This window comes from Euprymna scolopes, chromosome 5 (assembly GCF_053919585.1).
Source record: "Euprymna scolopes isolate OS-2025 chromosome 5, ASM5391958v1, whole genome shotgun sequence".
In the NCBI taxonomy this organism is placed as follows: Eukaryota; Metazoa; Mollusca; class Cephalopoda; order Sepiida; family Sepiolidae; genus Euprymna; species Euprymna scolopes.
In genome coordinates, this window is record NC_136486.1 from 25244214 (window position 1) to 25254240 (window position 10027).

General features: G+C 34.7%; 1 long non-coding RNA gene across 1 annotated transcript; it reads right to left on the bottom strand.

Annotated features, from left to right (window-relative positions):
• Positions 1–5671: 5671 nt before the first annotated feature.
• LOC145276743 (uncharacterized) lies at positions 5672–9698 on the bottom strand. Its single transcript, XR_013868003.1, has 2 exons — positions 8013–9698; positions 5672–6424 (listed from the first exon to the last, which is right to left on the bottom strand). It is a non-coding gene; the product is annotated as an uncharacterized LOC145276743 (long non-coding RNA).
• Positions 9699–10027: the final 329 nt, after the last annotated feature.

The window sequence follows — 10027 nt, forward strand, 5'->3', positions numbered from 1 at the left end:
ATAGGAAAATGTGGTAAGGGTCTAGATTAGAAGCAGGACAGAATCTTAGAAAGGGTTATTCAAAATTGCGCACAGGCGATAATTTTCTCTTTTTGACATGCTGAATATTTTAAAATTAAAATCAATTTAGTATTACGTAATAACAGAAAAAAAAGATGTACGCTTGTTAGATAATAATCTTCTTTCAATCCATAATGTCATCATTTTAGAAAAACACTGATAAATTTAGCATGTTTATTTATTTAAAAAGATTTTTTTTCTTTCAGATTTCATGTATAATTTTAACTCCAAACGTTTAGCATGTCGTCATCTCAAAAAAAAAAAAAAAAAAAAAAAAACATTTTCATCGCCTATGTTCAATTTTAAATTACCTTTTTTGAACAATCTTCCCTCCTTTCTAATCTAGGCCTTTACCGAAAAAAAAAGTTAAATTTGTCACAATTATATTTTTAAGCATAATAGGAAAAATGTATAACATAATTTAAATTTATGATTAATAAGAAACAGGTATAATTTAACTTTAATCATTTCAAGCATGTAAAAAAGTCATGAAAAAATTTCAGACATGCATCATTGAATTCCTGGCAAAAGTGCATTGAGAATGGTGATGACTATGTAGAAAAATAAATTCTGGAGCACAAATGACGCTTATTCAAATGATACTATTCTCGCCTTCGTAACTCTTCAACTTTTTTAGTTAAAAACAAGGAGACTTTACTCTTGGAACGACCCTTGTATATCATATGTAAGTCTAGATAACATTTTATTTGGTTATTAATGCTTAAGTTTGAAACAGCATTTTTTAGTTAGTAATGCTTAAATTTGAAACCGTATTTTTTTGTTTAGTAATACTTAAGTCTGAAACAGCATATTTTGGTTAGTAATGCTTAAGTTTAAAACAGCATTTTTTGCTTAATAATGCTTAAATTTGGAACAGTATTTTTCTTTTGGTAATGCTTAAGTTTGAAATGGGGTCTTTGCTTAGTAATGCTTAAGTTTCAAATAATATATTTGGTTAGTAATGCTTAAGTTTGAAATAGCATTTTCTTTGCTTTGTAATGCATGCTCTGACGTCATTTCTTATGGAATGACCTCTCCATTATATAAAAAACTTCTGTTTCTGAATCTGAATTTTGGAGATAAGGATTAATAATTCATATTATTTGGATTATACAAACTACTCTTCTCATCTCACTTGTAATTTTCACAATCTTTTGGTCGGGGTAACCTATTACCTTTCTGAGGTATCTTTTGTTAAACTCCGGAACCTGCACAGAATTTCAAACAGAACACTATTATATAATCCACGAGAGTAGCATGCTCTTATTCTGTCAGCCATGACCGGATTGAAGTTCTAAGTAATTCACTACCACATATTGGTGGGAAAAGAGGAACCAGAGAATGGTTGAGAGTAAAATGACTCAAAGAAGCAACGTATATGCTGGACAAGGATCACTTAGTATAGAGTTCAATACAATAAAGGCTTTATCTATAATATAAATCTCATCTGTCTGTTTAAATGTATGCATGAATCTATGTATGTATGTCAGGTCATGCCATATGCTACTGGTATAATGTAACCACGTACTACCTGCCTCATGGTCGGGTCACCGGCAACTAAATTGGTTCCCCCACCAGACTTGTTTGGTGAGGAGAGCGGCTAGTCTCCCTGAAGAATTAAAAACAAGACCTTCCAAAGGGCGAATGAACGCTTTTTCGGGTCAACGGCCAACTGGCACCGTGTATACTTGTATGTATATATATATATATATATATATGTGTGTGTGTGTTGGGGTAGAGAGGGCTTCCGTAAGCCGTGGTGAAAGCAACTTTTCTAGGAGAAGCAAATCTCTAATTTAAAAAAAACATAAAGTGAGAGACCAGTACCCGCATTAAGCTGGTCTGCAGTTTAACTTGTTGCTGGCTATCTTGCTATTGCTTGTTGCTGGATCTTAACATTTTGAACCGAGAGACAGACTTAGCTGTCGTACAAAGCTAAAACTCTGTAACATCATCTTTGTATAGATACTCCCTCAGGCATTTGAGCTCATGGACTTTAAGTGTCTGAGGGAATGGCACTCGTCTGACAAGACGTTGCAATCATCATGTATGTATAAATGAATGTATGTATGTATGTCTCGAAAAAACTTTCGACAGATGCAACGGATTTTCACAAAATTGGTATCATTTTGAAGCTCGACCCTTCGGACGACAAATATTGAAAAATTGGCTAAAAACATTAATTTCTTCATCCTCAACTGGCCACTTTTCTACAGGGAGGGTCGCTTTTTTTCGAAAGTCATCGCCTATTTTTGATTGTTTAGCCTTAATTTAAACCTACGTCACTTTTGGTTTGGCGATGGGTGCAACAGCTAATGTGTCACGTTTTTTTTTTTACACCTTCTTTTTCTCCTTCACGATTTCCTGCCTACAACTACTGTTTTTGCGCTCACAATTTTCCTTCTTTTTTTTTGCTCAACCAACACCCTTACACACACCTCTACTTTCTTTTCAACCTTAGCGTCACGGGTTCGAGCCTGCCTGCCTGCTACAACTTTTTTTTTTTTGCTCAGCACACACCTACAAACATCCAGGCAATGCCGGGCACCTAGGCTAGTTAATTATAATTGATAAAATTATGATTAAAAGAAATATATATATATATATATATATACATATATAAAAAGAAATAATAATAAGCTCTACTCTCTATTGCATATTGAGCTTTTTTATTCGGTTGATATTAAATTTTCTATATATAAATACTGTTATTTATATGAGCTTAACGTTTACCATTGCTTCTATCAGGTAAACACTACATCCCTTTGATTTCATTAATGTATATATATAATATACTTTTTATTTATTTTGCACTAGCAGGATCCGTTAACCAGCGTTGCCCGGTGGAGGCATCCCCCCTCCTCATAAAAAATTAAACTAATGTTGTTGTTGCTGGCCAATCCCCTAAAGTTCTAATGTTAAGAACGGCTTTCTGAAGAATAGACACCCCTAACCTCCTCATGTTTAGAACGTTGTATGGAATAGACACGGCCAACCTCGGCATGGTAAGAATGAATTTCAGAATAGACAACCCCATTTTATGAGGGTGAGAGGGATTGTCAAAGTATCTGCCTCAAGTTTAACCTTGATATATGTTGGCAACATACCCACCCGCAAAGCCTAAAAACCAAAACAAAAATTGAGGGAGGGGGGGCCTGATTCGTGCGGAAAGAAGTAGACTTGTTTATAGTGTGCATGTGTAGAACAGTGAATTGCAGTACATAATGCATGTCATTATATTTTGAAAACTACTTGTCTCCACCAAAGGTAAATTGTATTTTTAATATTAAAGACAAATGTTTTAAAAACGTTACCATAACATGCACTGTTTAATTTAAAAAAAAAAAAAAGGAAATAGTTTCTGCAGCTTATTTTGAAAATGTTTTCATATAAAGGAAATATTGTTGGTTCGTAATTTGTTTTTTTAGAACCGTACCATATCACTTACTGTTAAATCAAAGGAAAATATGTCGCCGCTTCTTGTGTAAATGTTTTCATGTAATGAAAATATCGTTGATTCGGTGGTTTTCTGTTAATATTTGAGTGGAGACAACAGCTTGTATTCGTTTACTTAGAGATCAGTTAATTTTATCATCACATAATTTAGGATGCTAAAACCGTACATGATAAAAAGAAATCTGTGACAAATTTTTTTTTATTGTACAAAAATGCAAATAATGTTAATCTAAATAATGCAAAATGGCAGCCAATGAGATTAGCTGGAATCTTAGTGGGGAGAAATCATTATTCTCGAATAGTGAAGTGTAAATGTAGTTGTATGTGTATATGTGTTTCATCCAATTAATAAGAGTGCCAGGGCAATATAGTTATAATGTTTAAATAATTACCCGGTGTTGATTGGGAGCAGTGGATGAACTTTTGTTTTAGTGGGGAAAATATGGACTACTTCATCTAAAAGTCTTGGCAGTCATGACGATGTCACTTGTAGGAAGCAAGGTAGATTTTTATTATAACGAATAAAGGTGTATGTAACAGCATTTGAAAATTATATAAGACGGTGGGTAATAGTTTAGACATAATAAATTTGTATGTGGCATCTATTATTGTAAACCTACCGTAATTTGGTCCAGAAGGGGAGTTTCTGCAATCATTTTATTATATAGTAGGTAGATAAGCATTTATATGTCGCTACACATTCATGAGCATGTTTCGGTCAGCCAGTTGCAAGTCTCTGAACTGAAACATGCTCATGAATGTGTAGTGACGTATTAACACTTATGTAAAATAAATAAAAAGTATATCTTGCTCTATTTTGATATTGAGTACTTTTGCATGAACCTCACTAAATACATTGGTTGTTTCACCTCTGAAAAAGTTTAACCTGGAATAATCTCTCTTTCTCTTTCTCTCTCTCTTTCTCTCTCTCTCTCTCTCTATATATATATATATATATATATATATATATATATATATATATATTATAATTTTGCCTATCAAACTCCTCTATCAGTTTTTTTGGTCTGGCCCTTAATATATAGGGTATTTGAACCCATGCAAAATTTGGTTTTTAACCGCGAAAATCGGTGTAAAAGTGTAAAAATTTAAAACATGGAAGTTTTATTTTAAAATTAGGTGTTCTGCTTCCCTGTTTTGAAACTATTATCTCCCTTTAAGTTACTCTTAACTAAAAAGTTACTTTCTTCCTAATTTCCTCTTCCGGTTTATCTTTACTTCCTTTTTGCAACCACTGGTGACACAGCATGCCTCTTTTTTCTTTATCCGCTCCCATTCCCGGCACCAACGATATGTTTTACTCATTTCTTCTTCTGGACAATGTGTTTGTTTACTTTGTCATGCTGTGTGACATTTCATGTTCAATTTCTTTACGAACTTATTCAGTCTTTTGATTTCTTTTATTCCTTCATTTTTCCAACCCTTGTTTGTTTTTTTTTTACTTTCTCATACCCGTCATTTTCCTCTTTTAGTTTTTACTTTTTCTGTTTAAAAAAAATATACTTGTGGATCATGTACTAGTCTTCCTCACCATTGCAGAGGCATTGGTAACCTGATGATGTCAGAGCTCTGATGAGAATCCAGTTGGAGTTATAATAGGGATTAATTATCCTCTTTTCATCTCTACATGTGACAAGTGGTTAACAACACAAATTGAAAACCTGAGTGTGCCACGTTCAAATCCACTTCACCCCACAGAAAGACTTTTCTCAAACCAACACCTGACCTTGTCTAACCTCCTGGGGAAAATAAAAATAAGACATTTTTGCAAGACGTGTTAGGCATGGAATCGCATATAAACATTGTTTCTTCACCATCCGTTTTTGTTTTCTGAATCAAACCTTTCCCAGCTTTGCATGCATCTGCTAAACCTTACTGTTCTTAATGTCAGGAGTAAAAATCTGCAATGTTGTACATTTAATAAATACCTGCAACTAACGAGGAGGACTTCATGCAGACCATATAATCTGAGGCACAATCATTATGAGCTCTTTACACACGTCTGAGTTGATTAACAAATAAAACCAAAGAAACTGCTTCTATGTTCTTGTGAGATGTTTCGTTAAATGATCATTTTGAAATACAAGTACAGTATAGAATGATAAATTTGTCGCCCTAAAGAAAACAACACTACAGCTTTATTTTAAAACTTTTATTGAAAAAAATCAATTCAGGTAACTTGATTATGTAGTAGAGCTGACATCTATTTAATGTAGCCGCCTTCAGCCCCAATCACTGCCTCGATACGGGTCCAGAACTGTGAGCATGCCTTTTTCACAAGTGCCGGCAGGAGTTCAGCGAATACTCGGTGGATAGCGGCGTTCAGTCTTCCTTTGGTGTTGTGGGAAGTCATGTTGGTGATGTTCTGGACCTATGACCAAACGAAGTAGTCCAGCAGGTTCAGGTGTGGGGAAGATAGAAGCCAATGAGAGAAGGGTACAAAGTCGTAGCACTCTTTTTGAAACCAAGCCTGGGTCTCTTTGGATTTGTGGGCTGGTGTCAAGTCCTGCTCTCACACCCAAGGTCTGCCAGCGGCCACCTGATTGCACAAGGGGATCACCACACTCTTTAGCATATCTAGGTACACTTCAGTGTTGACTTTCAAGCTGACTTCGAAGAAGTGAGACGGCATAATGTGGCCTTTACTGTAAACCACACCAAAGATCATAACCGTGGGTTGTCCGATGCGTTGAACTGTGCCCTCAATTGTTGAACCGTCCAGATTTGTATTTTGAGGGTGCTGGCAATGGTCCTGTTGTCATAACTTTGATCAGTAGCATGAGTTGTACAGTGGCGCATCTCCGATCTTACTCGTTGTGTCACTTTCAGACATGATAGAAGGTCTTATCGCTCTTGGGATTTGTACAAAACTGGCCAACTTGTAGATGGTCTGCAACAAAAAAAAAAAGAAGAAAACTGGTTTTCATCAAATGGAAATGAAATCATGTCGTCTTTTCTAGGGTGACAATTTTATTGTTTCACCCTGTACGTATTGTTAACCTTACAGCCCTTTACTTTATTTGACACTTTCGTCTAAGATCATAGTGTAGTATTTGTGCTGTAGTGGGTGTTGATACTATCTGGAGTTTGACCTGGCATTTAGGGGTCCAGCTCACTAAGTTCCAGTCACTTCTTCTTAGGATGAGGTATGATTTCTGAAAAACAATTGTATATTTCTTCTTTGCTTAAAAAACGATAGAGAACTAAGGTCAGGATTTACAAAAAAAACAAAAACAAAAACAACAAAAACAGTTATTTCCAAAGATAAAGATTGAATGCACCGATTTTAACTGCATCACATAATTCAAATAATAAAAATAATAATTAAACATAAAATATTAAAAATAATAATAATGAAAATAATAAAAATAACAAATTTTAATAAAAATCATAAATAATAAAAATAAAGATAAATAAAAAAAATAAAAAATAAATATATAAAGATAAATAAAAATTATAAATAATAAAAAATAAAACAATACAAGTAAAAAAATAAAATAAAAATAAAAACAAAAAATAAAATAATAAAAATCAGAATTGAAAATAATGAAAATTAAAAACAAATTAAAAAAAATAGCCATAAATATTAAAAATAATGAAAATAATAACAATTAATAATAATTAAAAACCATAATAAATGATAATTCTAATAATATCGATATTTTTATGTATTTGAACTTCTCCAACAAACAGGCATATCAGTTGAATCTCATATTTACAACATTTATGACGGGAAGGGGGGGGGGGGTACAAATGAAAATGGCTGACAAAAACCTTGAGTTAGAATTGCGTGTATTATTAACCCGTTTGTCTTGACCATAATGATGAGATGTGTGTATGCAACCGTTTTTCCAAGTAACAATCAAGATCACAGTGTAGTATCTGTTCTGATGCTACACTTCATCTTTCCTGTCCTCAGTCAGTGGAGGAGAAATCCTTCATGACTGAAACAATTTTTATTTTCATTTCTATCCAGAATGCCCCTTTTTGGGGAGCTGGATTTTTTCCACATTAAAAACTAATCTTGTGTCTAACTCTGCTCTCGTGGGGAGACAAATCAATAGGAACAATGAAAGGCGAATAGGTTAAAAGTGGTGGGAGGAGGAAGGAGCTGTAATAGACTGGTGGATATATTATACATATCCCCCAGTCGTACAAGATGGGAGAAATGATTTGAATTGAGAAAGGAAAAATGAATTGCTTTGAGGAAGGAACGAACAACGCGTTTACTTGAATTAAACGAACTAGAATTTATTTCGCGAAGAAACACATGAAAGAAAAGGGTACAACACGTGTTCATGTCCGTGTTCGTCTCTCGCTGTTTACTGGTGAGAAGGAAAGTCTATTGTAGTATAGAGAGAGAGAGAGAGAGAGAGAGAGAGAGAGAGAGAGAGAGAGAGAGAGAGAGAGAGAGAGAGAGAAAATGAGAAAAAGTCAATTCAGGCCATGGAGATAGAAAACGTGTAAGGTGTACGTACAGTCTGTTAACTCTTGTCCCACGTAGTAGCAAGTGGCGTGAGGCACGAGCCTCTCAAAAGGGAAGTGGCAGGTTCGTCGAACCTCTCAGCTCGAGAGCTGGTCCGAATAGGAAGATGCTGCTTATTGTTCTTGCTTTTATAATTGTTTCCGGTGGTCTTTTGCGCATGTGTGGATTTCCCTTGAAAGGGGAAGTGACGTTGTCCTTGTGTGCGTACGTGTGCGCGTATGTGAGTACATGTGTGTACGTTAGCGTGTGTGTGTATACACGTGAATGTGAGTGTATGTACGTGAACGTGAATATATCTACATGTGTGTACATGTGCGCGTATGTTTGTGTGTGCGTATGTATATGACAAGAAAAGTGGCTTGAAATGTGAACTCGTGTTTTTGTGTGAGACTAGGAAAGGCTCCCACGGACCCATCAAAGTTTTTTCATGATCTGAAAACTGGTATTCAATCCTTGACCGCGGCAGTACATTTTATTTTTCTCTTCAATCACACCCAACAAATAAATGTCATTAAGCAATACCCAAGAAGAAACTAATGGTAGGATAAATGATTGATTGTTGCAAACAAAATTTTATTTTGATATAAAAATGTTATCATTTTTCTGTTTTGTTTTGTTTTTTTTCAAGTCTTGATTGATTGTTTGTAAAAAAAAAAGTAGGATTTCTCTCTGCCATCTTGGATAAGACTGATATTTTATTCTTGGACAACAAACCTTCCTTGAGACATGTTTCATTATATAAGTACAGGCAGCAACTCTTTAGTCTTTTTATTCTAATAGCAGTGAGATAGCACTACTGTTAAATGAAAAGTAAGACACTTCCTCCCCTCTGCTAGTCTATGGGAGACCGTTGGGCATGGTCGAGAACCCACTTAGCCCCCCCCCCCCCGAATCAGGGTAACGTGAGGTCATGGAAATCAGGTGACTGGTGTAATTCGGAAGTAATAAAGAAATAATAAAGGAAGAAATAATTCTGTTCATAGTTTCGTATTTCATTGTGTTGAGCAGAACATACCTCTGGATACAATGGACATGCTCGGACAGAAAGAAACTGCAACCTACTCTCTGTACAACTACAAATAAAGCTATGGCAATACATGAAACTCTTTATTCGAGAAATAACGTGAATCTGAACACCTCACTCGGTAAGGATTAGCACGATAGGTGGCACCTGATCATCATCAAACTACTATCTGACAACCAGAAAAGAATAGCAGGAAAGATCGTAGGTAGAAGAAGCAGAGGACGACAATAGGAAACATACGTTGACAGTCTGAACACTTGGTCAACGTCAAAAATGATGAGCAACAATGAATTCATGTATGCCTTGAGGGGGAGAGATGGATGGGGAGCCATAGACGTTAATGCCTGTATCAGGCTCCTCCAGCATGTTAAAATTTCACTACATTTTTTGCAGATCCGTTTCGTTATGCAGAAACAAACGGTTATTATTATGTCAATACCATCACTCTTCATGCATATATTCATTGTGTGTTTGTTCTGGCTGCCAGAACAAACACACAATGTTAGGTCTTCTATCACCGTTTTTTTCTTCTTGCAGCATTATATAGTCATGCATTTTTTTTCTATCTAAGCAAAGAATTTCGAAAATTTCTGAAGAGTATATGCACAAAGAGAGACAGCATTGCCATAATAATAACTGTTTGTTTCTGCATAACGAAATGGATCTGTAAAAAATATACTGAAATTTTAACATACTGGAGGAGCTGTTTCGTCTGAAAAATAAATATTTGGATCTTCAAATGTAACTAAACTGTTATGCTTTTATATATATGCTCTGTTATCATATTTAACAAACATTGAGCTTCTAAACAAAAATGCTTGCTATACACATAGAGTAAAATATAATTAAAAAATATATTTTACCAAACTATATATATATATATATATATATATATATATATATATATATATATATATATATATATATATGTGTATAGAGATTTAGAAGGCTGTCACAATGCGAGGAATGAATGTGAGGCCCCA